This window comes from Aethalodelphis obliquidens, unplaced genomic scaffold (genome assembly GCF_003676395.1).
Source record: "Aethalodelphis obliquidens isolate GAN/ISIS:26980383/991018 unplaced genomic scaffold, ASM367639v1 scaffold4, whole genome shotgun sequence".
Lineage (NCBI taxonomy): Eukaryota > Metazoa > Chordata > Mammalia > Artiodactyla > Delphinidae > Aethalodelphis > Aethalodelphis obliquidens.
Window position 1 is genome coordinate 67,762,068 of NW_020837948.1, and position 15,561 is coordinate 67,777,628.

The 15,561-nt window shown below is 37.1% G+C and overlaps 1 pseudogene; it reads right to left on the bottom strand.

The window, feature by feature from the left end:
- Window positions 1-15,327, bottom strand: part of LOC113617684 (40S ribosomal protein S12 pseudogene) — a 159,119-nt pseudogene extending 143,792 nt beyond the window's left edge.
- Between the last annotated feature and the right edge of the window lie 234 nt (window positions 15,328-15,561).

Sequence of the window (15,561 nt, forward strand, 5' to 3'; positions counted from 1 at the left end):
ATCCAAATAAAAGATAAAGTCACTGCCAAGTCAAGTCTTACTTACTCACTTGGAAGGTCTAAGATTCTGGAAACTGGAAGCCTAAGAGTATCTATATAAAGTCTTTAAGGCATTAGGTTCTCTCCACCCCAGATGTTATGGAGTATAAGCCAGTAGGTAAGAGTTCAGGAAGGAAAGGGACATAAAGTCATCAGGAGCTTCCTCTGTTCATAATCGCTTGAATTTACCTTACCTGCTACACCATCACCTCTTAAGGTCAGCTGTGAACCAACACCAACCATTTGGGAAGTACTCAAGCTTTTTTTTATTTTTATTTTTTAACATCTTTATTGGAGCATAATTGCTTTACAATGGTGTGTTAGTTTCTGCTTTATAACAAAGTGAAGCAGCTATACATAAACATATATCCCCATATCTCTTCCCTCTTGCATCTCCCTCCCACCCTCCCTATCCCACCCCTCTAGGTGGTCACAAGCACTGAGCTGATCTCCCTGTGCTATGCGACTGCTTCCCACTAGCTATCTATTTTACATCTGGTAGTGTATATATGTCCATGCCACTCTCTCACTTCATCCCAGTTTACCCTTCCCCATCCCCATGTCCTCAAGTCCATTCTCTACATCTGCATCTTTATTCCTGTCCTGCCCCTAGGTTCTTCAGAACCATTTTTTTTCTTTTTTAGATTCTATATATATGTGTTAGCATACAGTATTTGTTTTTCTCTTTCTGACTTACTTCACTCTGTATGACAGACTCCAGGTCCATCCACCTCACTACAAATAACTCAGTTTTGTTTCTTTTTATGGCTGAGTAATATTCCAATGTATATATGTGCCACATCTTCTTTATCCATTCATCTGTCGATGGACACTTAGGTTGTTTCCATGTTCTGGCTATTGTAAATAGAGCTGCAATGAACATTGTGGTACATGACTCTTTTTTTTTTTTATATTTATTTTTGGCTGTGTTGGGTCTTCATTCCTGTGCAAGGGCCTTCTCCAGTTGCAGCGAGTGGGGATCACTCTTCATCGCGGTGCACGGGCCTCTCACTGTCGTGGCCTCTCCCGTTGCGTGACTCTTTTTGAATTATGGTTTTCTCAGGGTATATGCCCAGTAGTGGGATTGCTGGGTGGTATGGTAGTTCTATTTTCAGTTTTTTTAAGGAACCTCCATACTGTTCTCCAGAGTAGCTGTATCAATTTACATTACCACCAACAGTGCAAGAGGGTTCCCTTTTCTCCATACCCTCTCCAGCATTTACTGTTTGTAGATTTTTTGATGATGGCCATTCTGACTGGTATGAGGTGATAAATCAATGTAGCTTTTTTTTTTTTAGAAGATAGGGTAGGAGTTTATTAATTAATTAATTAATTTTTGCTGTGTTGGGTCTTTGTTTCTATACGAGGGCTTTCTCCAGTTGTGGCAAGCGGGGGCCACTCTTCATCACAGTGCACGGGCCTCTATCGTGGCCTCTCTTGCCGCGGAGCACAGGCTCCAGATGCGCAGGCTCAGCAGTTGTGGCTCACGGGCCTAGACGCTCCATGGCATGTGGGATCCTCTCAGACCAGGGCTTGAACCTGTGTCCCCTGCTTTAGCAGGCAGACTCTCAACCACTGTGCCACCAGGAAAGCCCAATCATTGTACTTTTGATTTCCATTTCTCTAATGATTAGTGATGGTGAGCATTCTTTCATGTGTTTGTTGGCAATCTGTATATCTTCTTTGGAGAAATGTCTATTTAGCTCTTCTGCCCATTTTTGGATTGGGTTGTTTGATTTTTGATATTGAGCTACATGAGCTGCTTGTAAATTTTGGAGATTAATCCTTTGTCAGTTGCTTCATTTGCAAATATTTTCTTCCATTCTGAGGGTTGTCTTTTTGTCTTGCTTATGTTTTCCTTTGTTGTGCAAAAGCTTTTAAGTTTCATGAGGTCCAATTTGTTATTTTTGTTTTTATTTCCCTTTCTCTAGGAGGTGGGTCAAAAAGGATCTTGCTGTGATCTATGTCATAGAGTGTTCTGCCTACGTTTTCCTCTAAGGGACTCCAGCTTTTAAGTGAATTAACATTTCCCAATGGCTCTTGCTCTGCATCCTAGGAGGTAACAGCAACCCACAGAGATTTGTATTTATTGCCATCCAACTTCTACATCTCTCCCCTACATCTCATCATTTCACCAAACATTTTTTTTTAAATCTTTATTGGAGTATAATTGCTTTACATTGTTTTGTTAGTTTCTTCACCAAACATTTTTTTTTAAATCTTTATTGGAGTATAATTGCTTTACATCGTTTTGTTAGTTTCTTCACCAAACATTTTAAAGCAGGAAAAACAGCTTGGATATTTGCAAATGCCTTGGCAGATTTGGCAAAGCACTCCAATAAGCATCTGGTAATGTCTGCAGAGAGGCTTCTGTGGGTCTCGTGCTGTGCAATCTGAGTTTGCTGTGCAAACAGGCCTCTCTCTATAAAAGATTCCAAATGATAATAAGGAAAAAGGAGACTCAGCAAAGGAGACTGATAAGTGGCTGTAAAGACATCATTGATGGAGGAAAGGAGGAGGCAGAGGAATAGAAGAATGGCAGAGTGTCTTCTGAAAGATAGTCTTCCTTATCAACTTTTTAATTTTAAAAATGATATGACCACTCAAAACATCTGACAAAGAGAAAAAAAAGTCATCCATAATTGCGAAGCTTAACAAAATCTTCTTGCTGAATTACAATTTTTAGGATTTCACCCTACAGATCTGCTTTTCCACTTAGTCACTATCATTGGGGACATATATTATGCCAGGTCTTACTGTCATTTCTTTGTCTTCCTATGCATGATCTTAATTTTTCCTGACTCACTGTCTTCTAAAACTTTCTCTCTTGGCCATTTTCTTCAGACACGGTATGCACCTTTGCTTGCTACACACTTGTTTCATGGCTTAGGCGTCCTCTGAACCAAAGTTATTGAATTCAAAGGGCTCACAAAAAACTGCAAAACGTGCTGTTGCGACTCTTTTTAGAGGGCCCTTGTGTCTTTTTTTCCTGCCTTTTCCTGCCTCTATAACTTTCCACTCTGCACAATCCATGACTGATTACTCCTGGAAGAGGAAAATAACTTTTTCTCCCTGGTAGAAGGAAGAGCTATTTTTATTCTTTTAGTGTGAAAGCCATGTGTTTTCTCATTGGCTTCCATTTGTGTCTTCGAAAAGATTCCCCCTCCCTTTGCAGAAATTCGACCAGTGCTCTAAATCACCCTTTCTGTTTCCTCTTTCAAATACCTTACAGTAATTGCACAGCAAACCAAGAGAACTGTCTACTCCTAAGGTTATAGTTACACTTGTTAGAGGCCTTGACATTGTAGAGTCAAATACTTCTTACCAATATATACAGGTTAAACATGTAATATGGACAAATTTTAAGGAAGTAAGGATTCAACCTTTGGGACCTTCATGTGATACTTGGTTTGAGTCACAATGAATCAAATCATGCACACTGAGATGTACATATAAATCACAACCCTGTTGCTCAAAACATCACTTTTCTTTCTTCAATAAAATTACATCTGACTCTAAGCTCCAGTCATTAGAATGATAAGATCCTTGAGATCAGTTGTTACTGTTTTTTTGGGGTTTTTGGCGGGGGTGGGTGTGGTCTTTCCCCACACAAACATGAACTTAGAAGAACCTGTGGGAAACCTAAAAAATGAGGGAAGAGTCTGACTCTTATTGGCCATTGTGGCCACTATACTAATTTCCTACTGCCATTATAACAAAGTACCAAAAACTTAGTGGCTTAACACAAATTTATTATGTTACAGTTCTAGAGATCAGAAGTCCGGAATGGGTCTCACAGGGACAAAATCAAGGTGCTGTCAGGGTTGCATAGCTTTAGGAGGCTCTAGCAAAGTACCTATTGCCTTGCCTTTTGCACCGCCTAGAGGCTGCCCACATTCCTTGGCTCATGGCCTGCTTCTACCTTCAAAGTCAGCAATTACATCACTTGGACTTTTGCTTCTGTCCTCACATCTCCTTCGCTGCCTTTTCTCCCTTCCTTTTTCCCTGTTAGGACTCTTGCGATCACATTGGGCCCACCCAAATAAATCCAGAACAATCTTCCCGTCTCAAGATCCTTAACCACTTCACATCTGTGAAGTCCCTTTTGCTATATAAGGTAACAGTCACAGATTTCTGGAACTGGGATGTAGGCATCTTTGAGAAATTATTTTTCTGCCTGTGAAAGCCACCATTCTCACCTCTATTATGATGCCACTGTCAACACTTACTGTCTCCTGCCTACCAGACACTCCTGTCCTGGGTGCCCAAAGAAGTCCTTCACCACGGTTCTCTCTACTGAAAACAGTCTCAGCCACAGATCCTGCCACTGTCTTCAGCGGCCCACCTTGGTGTCTAGAACCATCCTCCAGACACTGACCCAGTGAAGCCCTGTATCACACAAGATGTAGATCTCTACCATTCATGGTAATCCCCCAAACCTCAGTCTCAGTAAAGCTAACTGCCTCTGTGTTGTGCAGAGTTGTCCTCCTTCTCCACAACACCCATCACCTTCCTTCTCAAAGGTTCTTCACATCCCCCACAATCGTGGGTGTGGGATTGTCCTCAGATGCTTGACAACCTCTGATTTTGACAGCAAAACAGAAAAATTTTTAATAAATCCCTAAGACAAGGGGCATAAACTCAGACCCACTGAAGGTTATCATTCTTCTTGAGAGGGGTTAAAAAAAATTCCTTTTGCTTTAAATTTACTACAGAAATGAGAAAAAAATGACATGAATATTTTAATAAAATTTCTTGTCTCATCTGTAAGAATGGGAAATTCCTAAGATAAAAGTGAACAAAGAAAAGTATTAGAAATAGGTGTCATTAAGCAACAATATCATATAAAACAGATTTAGCAGAATTTAATTCAGTCCCATTTCTGGGAAAATACAAAGAACCCCATTATAACACTGATATGAGAGACAGGAAGAGTCAATCCACAATATAAGAGAGTTTTTCTTTTATATTTAATTGCAATTCCAGAGTCATACCTTGACCAATAGTATTTTTTAATCTATAGGATTTTTTTTTTACATTGGTGTTCTACTCCTGTTGAAAATACTACAAAAAAAAGAGAGCAAGAACAAAAAAGTTGGAAAAAGGAAGGGAAGTGAACAATTGAACAGAAAAAAAACTATTTTGTAAACAAGTCTTAGAGAACACAACAATGAACACACCACATCTTTGGAACTGTAGTGTTTCTCTTAGGAATGTAAAAACTAAAATATGTATCAAAAGGGCTGATGGAGCCAGAGAGAGAGAGGAATAAAAGGTTTAACTCTTGGCTATCCAAATGTTCCAGTTCCATTATAGCAGCTTTATTTGTACTAGTTAAAAACTGGAAATAACCCATACATCTGTCAACAACAGAAAAATAAGAGGAGGCAGGATAAAGATGGCAGAGTAGAAGAACCCTGAGCTCACCTCCCTCCACACACACACCAATACTGCAACTATATATAGAGCAACTCTTACTGAGAACCTGAAGACTAGCAGAACAACTTTTATACAACAACAGAGTCTGGTATGAGGGAAGAAGTAGTGATTTAGTTGGGACCCACATACTAGCAGGTGACCCAGAAGAGTAGGGGGATAGCCTTCCTGGGGAGTGAGGGATTCAAGCCACATTTTAGGCAGCCCAGGCTTGGGGTCTGACACCAGGAAGATGAGCAACCTTAGCAGGTTTTAAAACCAGTGGGACTTGGCAGAGGGTTGTAAGAAACCGAGACTCTACCCTTGAATAGTGAACACACGGACTAACTTGATGCCAGCCCTAGTACACAGGCAGCAGAATGAAAACTGCCTGGTGGTGTGGTCAGCCTGCCAGGACCATTCCAGCATGACTTCACCATTACCAGTGAGCACACTCATGAACCAGGAAAGGAACAAAGTGAGCTGAGAAGTTTGGCTCCAAGCCCTCAGGCTCTGGCCATGCCCCCAATCAAGGTGGAGACAACCATCACACTGGGTAGAAGCCCAATGCCCTCAAGGATCCTGCTTCAGCCCTTTGGGGCAAAGACCTGCCTCCAGTTGCAAGTGCCATTGAGCCTAGAAGAAGACCCAGCTCATAACTGGCTCTGGCTCTAGCCCCTCTGACTCCAGCCTTACCTCCCACAAAGGCAGAGACTGTAAGTGCACCTAGAGGAAGACAAAGAATGTGCTCACTTCAGATCAAGCTCTTCCATCAAAGCCACTGGGCACATGCAGACTGCACAGGGATACTCTCACACAAGGAAACACTTTCAAGACTGGGATAGATAATTGTTTCACCTAATTTCACAGAGACAATCAGAGAAAGTTAACAAAATGAGAAAAAAGATTATACTTCAAATAAAAGAACAAGATAAAGCACCAAGGGGAAAAAAAAAACCCTAAAGAAACAGAGGTAAATAATCTACTTGATAAAAAGCTCAAAGCAATAGTAATAAGAATGCAAACTGAACTTGAAAAAAGAATAGACTAACACAGTGAAAACTTCAACAAAGAACTAGAAAATATAAAAATGAACCAGTTATAGCTGAAGAATACAATAACTGAAATGAAAAAACACCAGAAGAAATTAACAGCAGATTAAGTGATATGGAAGAGTACATAAGTGATCTGGAAGACAAAATAGTGGAAAACACCCAATCAGAACAGCAAAAAGAAAAAAGAATTTTTTTTAATGAGGATAGTTTGAGGGATCCCTAGGACAACATCAAGCATACTATAGTATTATAAGAGTTCCAGGGCTTCCCTGGTGGTGCAGTGGTTGAGAGTCTGCCTGCCAATGCAGGGAACACGCATTCGTTTCCCGGTCCACGAAGATCCCACATGACACGGAGCGGCTAGGCCCGTAAGCCATGGCCGCTGAGCCTGCACGTCTGGAGCCTGTGCTCTGCAACGGGAGAGGCCACAACAGTGAGAGGCCCATGTAACGCAAAGAAAAACAGAGTTCCAGAAAGAGAAGAGAGAGAGAAGGGAGTAGAAAATGTATTTGATGAAATTATGGCTGAAAACTTCCCTAACCTGAAGAAGAAAACAGATGTCCAGATACAGGAAGCACAGAGAGTCCCAAACAAGATGAACCCAAAGAGACTCATACCAAGACATATCATAATTAAAATGGCAAAAGTTAAAGAGAGAATTTTAGAGGCAGCAAGAGAAAAACAAAGAGCTACATACAAGGGAACACCCATAAGACTATCAGCTGATTTTTCAGGAGAATCTGATATTCTCCCCAGCAAGGTTATCATTCAGAATTTAAAAAGGGATAAAGAGTTGCTCAGAAAAGAAAAAACCAAAAGAGTTCATCACTACTAAACTGTCCTTACAAGAAATGTTAAAGGGTCTTCTTTAAATGAAAGCAAAAAAAAAGCTATAACAATAATGAAATACAGGAAGGGGAAAATCCCATTGGTAAAAACATGTAGATCAACAAATTTTAAAAGCTAGTACAAAGGTTAAAATACAAAAATTATGAAGTCAACTCTAACTACAATAAATAGTTAAGCAATAGGCATGAAGATGTAAAATATGACATCAGAAACATAAAATGTGGTGGGGGGAGTAAAAGTAAAAGATATAGATCTATTGAACTTAAATGACTCTAAGTTTAAAATAAGTACATATAGTTATAGGTCAACATACATGAGCTCCATGGTAACCACAAATCAAAAACCTACAATGCACACACAAAAAGTAGAGAGAAAGGAACTCAAACATAACAATAAAGAAAACCAGCAAATCATAAGGGAAGAGAAGAAAAGAACAGAGAAGAACTACAAAAACAATATACACTACCAAATGTAAAATAGATAGCTAGTGGGAAGTAGCCACATAGCACAGGGAGATCAGCTAGGTGGTTTGTGACCACCTAGAGGGGTGCGATAGGGAGGGTGGGAGTGAGGGAGACATAAGTGGGAGGAGATATGGGAACATATGTATATGTATAACTGATTCCCTTTGTTATAAAGCAGAAACTAACACATCATTGTAAAGCAATTATACTCCAATAAAGATGTTAAAAAAAATCAGAAAACAAGTAACAAAATGGCAATAAGTACATAACTATAAATAATCTCTTTAAATGTAAATAGAGTAATCAATCCAATCAAAAGGCATAGGCTGTCTGGATAAAGAAAAAAAAAACCCATATGTATACTGCCTACAAGAGACTACTTCAAATCTAGAGACACACAGAGACTGAAAGTGAAGGTATGGAAAAAGATATTCCATACAAATGGAAAAAAAAGAAAGCAATACTCATATCAGACAAAGTAGACTTTAAAACAAAGTCTAATAAAAGACAAAGGGCATTGCATAATGATAAATGGGTCAACCCAAGAAAAGGATATAACATTCATAAACTTATATGTACCTAACATAGGAACACCTAAATATCAAAAGCAAATATTAACAGGCATAAATGGAGAAACTGACAGTAATACAATAATAGTAGGAAATTTTAACACCTCCCTTACATCAATAGAGAGATCATCCAGACATAAAATCAATAAGGAAACAGTGGCCTTAAATGACACATTAGAGCAGATGGACTTAATAGATATCTACACAACATTCCATCCAAAAACATCAGAATATACATTCTCTTCAAGTACACATGAAATATTCTCCAGGATAGATCACATGCTAGGCCACAAAACAAGTCTCAATAAATTTTAGAAGGTTGAAACTATTACAAGCATCCTTTCCAACCATAACAGTATGAAACTATAAATCAATTACAGGAAGAAAAATGGAAAAAACACAAACATGTGAGACTAAACAACATGCTACTAAAACATAAATGGATCAATGATGAAATCAAAAAGAAAATCAGAATCACACAACTTTCTAAAATCTATGGGACATAGCAAAAGCAGTTCTAAGAGGAAAGTTTATAGAGATCCAGGCCTACATCAAGAAACAAGAAAAATCTCAAACAAAGGACTTAGAAAAAGAACAAACAAAGCCCAAAGTCAACAGAAAGAAGGAGATAATAAAGATTAAAGTGGAAATAAATAAAACACCAAAGAAGAAAAGATCAATGAAACCAAGAGCCAGTTTTTTGAAAAGATAAACAAAATTGATAAGTCTTTAGCCAGTTTCAGTAAGAAAAAAAGGAGAGAGCACCCAAATAAACAAAACTTGAAATGAAAGAGGAAAATTGATAGCAAAGAAATACAAAAGATCATAAGAGAATATTACAAACAGTTATATGCCAACAATTAGGACAATCTAGAAGAAATGGATAAATTCATAGACACATACAATATTCCAAGACTGAATCAGGAAGAAACAGATCATCTGAACAGATCAATTACTAATATTGAAATTGAATCAATAATCAAAAAAACTCTCAACAAACAAAAGTCCAGGACCAGACAACTCCACAGGGGAATCCTAGCAAACATTTAAAGAAGACTTAATATCTATTCTACTTAAACTATCCCAAAAAATTTAAGAGGAGGGAACAATCCCAAACTCATTCTACCAGGTAAGCAATATCCTGATAACAAAACCAGAGAAAGACACTACAAAAAAAAACCCAAAATTACAGGCCAACATCTTTAATAAACATAGATGCAAAAATTCTCAACAAAATATTAGCAAACTGAATTCAACAATAAAAAGGATCATACACCATGATCATGTGGGACTTATTCCAGGGTTGCAAGGACAGTCCAATATGCACAGATCAATCAATGTGATACACCACATTAACAAAACACAGGATAAGTATCACATGATCATCTCAATAGATGCAAAAGAGTGTTTGACAAAATTCAACAACCATTTTTCATAAAAATTCTCATCAAAGTTGGTATAGGGGAAAGATATCTCAATATAATAAAGGCCATATATGAAAAGTTCATGGCTAACATCATACCCAGCAGTAAAAAAAAAAAAAAACAGAAAAAATTTCCTCTAAAATCAGGAACAAGACAAGGATACCCACTCTTATCATTGCTATTTAACATAGTATTGGAAGTCCTTGCCACAGCAATTAGACAAGAAAAAGAAATAAAAGGCATCCAAGTTGGAAGGGAAGAAGTAAAATTGTCACTATTTGCAGATGACATGACAGTATATATAGAAAATACTAAAGAATCCACCAAAAAACTATTAGAACTAATAAATGAATTCAATAAAATAGCAGGATACAAGATTAATATAAAGAAATCCTTTGCTTTTCCATATACTAATAACAGAGTATAAGGAAGAGAAAATAAGAAAACAATCCCAATTTACAATCACATCAAAAAATAAAATAAAATACCTGGGAATAAATTTAACCCAGCAGGTGAAAGACATATACTCTAAAAACTATAAAACACTGATGAAGGAAAATGAAGATGATAGAGATAAATGGAAAGATACTCTGTGTTCATGGATTGGAAGAAAATTGTTAGAATTTCCATACTATCCAAAGTAATCTACAGACTTAATGTAAATCCTATCAAAATATCATGATATTTTCCACAGAACTAGAACAAATAATCCTAAAATTTATATGGAACCACAAAATACTCCAAATAGCCAAAGCAATCTTGAGAAAGAAGAACAAAGCTGGAGGTATCAGCTTTCTGACTTCAGATATACTATAAAGCTACAGTAATCAAATCACAATAGTACTGGCACAAAAACAGACACATAGATCAATGGAACAGAATAGAGAGCCCAGAAATAAACTCACACGCATATGGTCAATCTACTACAAAGGAGGCAAGAATATACAATGAGGAAAAGACAGTCTCTTCAATACTGGACAGCTACCTGTAAAAGAATGAGGTTAGAACATTTTCTTACACCATATACAAAAATAAACTCAAAATGGATTAAAGACCAAAATGTAAGACCTGAAAACATAAAATTCCCAGAAGAAAATATAGGCAGTACGCTCTTTGACAAAGGTCTTAGCAATACCTTTTTTGGATCTGTTTCCTCAGGTAAGGGAAACAAAAGAAAAAATAAACAAATGAGACCTAATCAAACTTAAAAGTTTTTGCAGAATGAAGGAAAACATCAACAACAGAAAAAGGTACCCTACTGAATGGGAAAAGATATTTGTAAATGATATGCCTGGTAAGTGGTTAATATTCAAAATATATAAAGAACTCATATATACAACATCAAAAAAAAAAAAAACTTGACTTAAAAATGGGCAGAGAACCTGAATAGGCATTTTGCCAAAGAAGACATAAAGATGGATGAAAAGTTGCTCAGCATTACTAATCATCAAGGAAATGCAAATCAAAACCATGATGAGAATCACCTCATACCTGTCAAAATGGCTATCAATAAAAAGACCACAAATAGCAAGTGTTGGCAAGGATGTGTAGAAAAGGGAGCCCTTGTACACTGTTTGTGGGAACATAAATTGGTACAGCCATTGTGGAAAAGAATATGGAGGTTCCTCAAAAAATTAAAAATAGAACTACCATATGATCCAGCAATTCTGCCTGGGTATATATGCAAAAAAAAATAAAAACACTAATTTGAAAGATATATGAACCCCAATATTCATAGCAGCATTATTTACAAGGCCAAGCTATGGAAGTAACCTAAGTGCACATCAATAGATGAATGGAAAAAGAAGATGTGAGATATATATATATATGGAATATTACTCAGCCATAAAAAGAATGAAATTTTGCCATTAGCAATAACATGGATGGACCTGGAGGGTATTATGCTTAATGAAATAAGTCAGAGAAAGACAAATACCATATGTTTTCACTTGTATGTGGAATCTAAAATAAAAATGTTTTTATTAAACGAATATAATAAAACAGAAACAGACTCACAGAGATGGAGAACTAGTTGTTACCAGTGAGGAGAAGAGTGGGGAGGGGCAAGAAGGGGGATTAAGAGACACAAACTACTAGGCATAAAATAACTAAGATATAAAGATGTAATATACAGCACAGGGTATATATCCAATATTTTAGGAGGTATTGCTTTATAATATATTAATATCCAATCAGTGTCTCTTCATTACTCCTCTTTTGCAATGTTCTTCAAATTTATGGTATGAGCATAAGCCCCCACATAACTAATTTTCCATATTGATAAATTTTTTTCCCGTTTTTTTTTTTTTTGATAATTTCCATGGGAATTTTTTTAACATCTTTATTGGAGTATAATTGCTTTACAATGGTGTGTTAGTTTCTGCTTTATAACAAAGTGAATCAGTTATATACATATATATATATCTCCATATCTCTTCCCTCTTGCATCTCCCTCCTTCCCACCCTCCCTATACCACCCCTCTAGGTGGTCACAAAGCACTGAGCTGATCCCCCTGTGCTATGCGTCTGCTTCCCACTAGCTATTATTTTACATTTGGTAGTGTATATGTGTCCATGTCACTCTCTTTGTCCCAGCTTACCCTTCCCCATCCCCGAGTCCTCATGTCCATTCTCTAGTAGGTCTGCGTCTTTATTCCCATCTTGCCCCTAGGTTCTTCATGAGCTTTTTATTTTTACTTTTTTTTCAGATTCCATATACACGTTATAAAAAATGTCACAATTTGTATGGAAACACAAAAGACCCCGAATAGCCAAAGAAATCTTGAGAAAGAAAAACGGATCTGGAGGAATCAGGGTCCATGGGAATTTGACAGAAGTGGTGTTAAAAGTGAGCTCTTGATTGTATAGTTCAGTTATTTGATTCTGAACAGAATATTTAACACAATTTTGTTTATTTCTAACTTAATTCAGTATTTTTTTTTATTAAAGTACAGTTGAGTCACAGTGCTGTGTTAGTTTCAGGTATACAGCAATGTGAATATATGTGTATAGATATAGATATAGATATATTCTTTTTCAGATTCTTTTCCCTTATACGTTATTCAAAATATTGAGTATTTCCCTGTGTTGTACAGTAGGTCCTCATTATTTATGTATTTTATATATAGTAGTGTATATATGTTAATCCCAAACTCCTAATTTATCCTTTCCCCCCCTTTCCCCTTTAGTAACCATAAGTTTTCTATGTCTGTGGGTTTATTTCTGTTTTGTAAATAACTCCATTTGTATCATTTTTTTTTAGATTCCATATATAAGCGATATCATATGAAATGATAATCCAGTATTTTTAACTTCCAAAATATTTTTTCCAGTTGGTCATCTCTTGCCTTCCAATTTGCAGATGAACCTAGTTATTTAAAAATGAATTATTTCTGCTTGTTCATCATAAAATATTCCAATATATGAAATTACATGAAAATACAGTAGTTTGTTCCTGTCTTTTTGCTAGTCTACCTGAAATTGATTACTCTTCCATATAAACTACAGAATAATTCCCTCAAATTCTAATTAATCCAGCTGGTATTATTGAATTATTGAATTCAATACATAGATTAATTTGGGAAGCATGAGCTCCTTCCCTATATTGACTTTTCCAATCCATTAATATGGTACGTCTTTTATTTTGCCTTCCTCCAGGAATCCTGTCCATTTTTTATTTAGTTTAACCTTATTTTATATTTTTATTCTTGTGAGTATCTATCTGTTCCCTTTTACCTTAGGAATGCGTCCTAAGGTAAAGGCGAACACACCCAGACCTTCATAAAGCAGCAACTTGGAACATTTACATAGGGTGGCCATTCATCCTGATTTGTCTGAGACTGTCTGTCCCAGGGTAATAATTAATAGTGCTCCCTTTCACTCTTGGAAGTGTCCTGATTTGGACAGCAAATTATATGGTCATCCTTAGGTTTTTGCCAAGAAGGACTTCTAAATCCATATGTCATTTTTATAGCTATAGTTAAAAGAGGGATCTCAATTTTCAACTGTGTTTGAATAGCAGGTTAATCAATCCAGATGTGTAGTGTGACTACAGACTAAGGATTTATTGCTCTAGTTTAAAAACTATATAAGAAGATATAGGCTACTGAAAGAGGACAAAAGCAATGGAAATTACTGCAGTCAGAACAAAGAATTACTAGGAAAAAATGAGTAAATGAAAAAGAAACAAGAGAACTAGGAAGCAAATTATAAGCCAGATATGACTTTAACAAGCCTCAAATATGCTTATTTTATCTGTTAGTCCTAAATCTGTTAGCCCTAAATCTCGTTCTTTTCTATTAACACATGATTCCCAGATCCCAGCGAAATATCACTCACACAGGTATTTTGGGGAATCCCACATGGTGTCTCATCTCAGCTCACAATCACTCCTATTTGCCTTGATCTGCTCCAGGACAAAAGCCTGCTCTGGGCTACTTGGAGATAGCTTTCCTGCCACTATCAGCCATGTAGTACCCACTTGACAACATTCATATTCCTCACAAAAGCACTATCTCCCAATAAGGCTACAAACACCAACTCCCCAAAGTGTTGCTGTACCCTCCAGATTCCTCAATGTGCCCAAGATACATTTTGAGGTAACAAATGTGAGAAAAATATTCCTTTTAATATACTTCTTTTGACAAATATTTATTGTGGTAGGGCTGTGCTGATCACTAGGGCTATGATGGTGTGCAAAAATGGACATGGTAACTTTACAAAGAGCTTACAGTTTAGTGAGAAGAATCTCTAACACTTATTGATGTGTATAGTGTGAAAGGAACTATGCTAAACAGTTTACTTGTGTTTTCTCTTTTATTATCACACAACTAGGAGGTAGGCATTTTTATTATCACCATTTCGTAGGATATTGCAGTAGGCTGAACAATGACTACCCAACTTTTCAGGTCCTAATTTCTGGAACCTGTAATTGATATTTTATAAAGGAAAACAGACTTTGCAGATGTGATTAAGTCAAGGATCTTGCTGTGGGGAGATTATCCTAGATTTTCTAGGTGGGTCCTAAATCCAATCATTAAGTGTCTTTTATAAGTGGAAGGTAGAGGGAGATTTCATACACCAGAGAGAAAAAGAGAAGGGGTTGGGAGGGGGTGGGGAGAGAAAGGGATGTAAAAAGAGGCAGAGCTTGGAATGATGCAGCCATGAGCCAAGGAACTCTGAAAAATGCCACCAACCACCAGAATCTAAAACAGGAAAAGGACAAGTTCTCCCCCAGAGCCTCCTAAAGGGAGCATGCCCCTACTGACATCTTGATTTTGGAATTCTGGCCTCTAGAACTGAGATAATAAATTTCTGTTGCTTACTGAGTTTATGGTAATTTGCCATGGCAGCTACAGAAAACTAATAGAGATGGGAAACTGAGGCTTAGGGAAGTAATTTGTCTAAAGTCACGAAGCTAGACATTTGGAGAGCAAGGGTTTAAAGTCAAGGAAATTTCTCCAGGGCTCTTTCTTAGCTACTAGGCTAAGGCCAACATACCTTCTGGGCACCATGTCGCAATGTCTGTGTCCCAGAATCTTAAAGAATGTTTCTTAAAAATAGCCTATTCTGGCAGCCCTTTTCTTTATATAGTTCTGGTAGAAATATTGGGGGCTGGGTTGATAGATAGGGACAAATCCCTGCAATACTCTCCATGCTTCTTCTCTTCCATTACCTCTGTGCCCTTCTGCTTCTGTCTTCTCTCCTTCCACCAAAAGAAAATCCTCATGAAAACAGACTTGTAAATC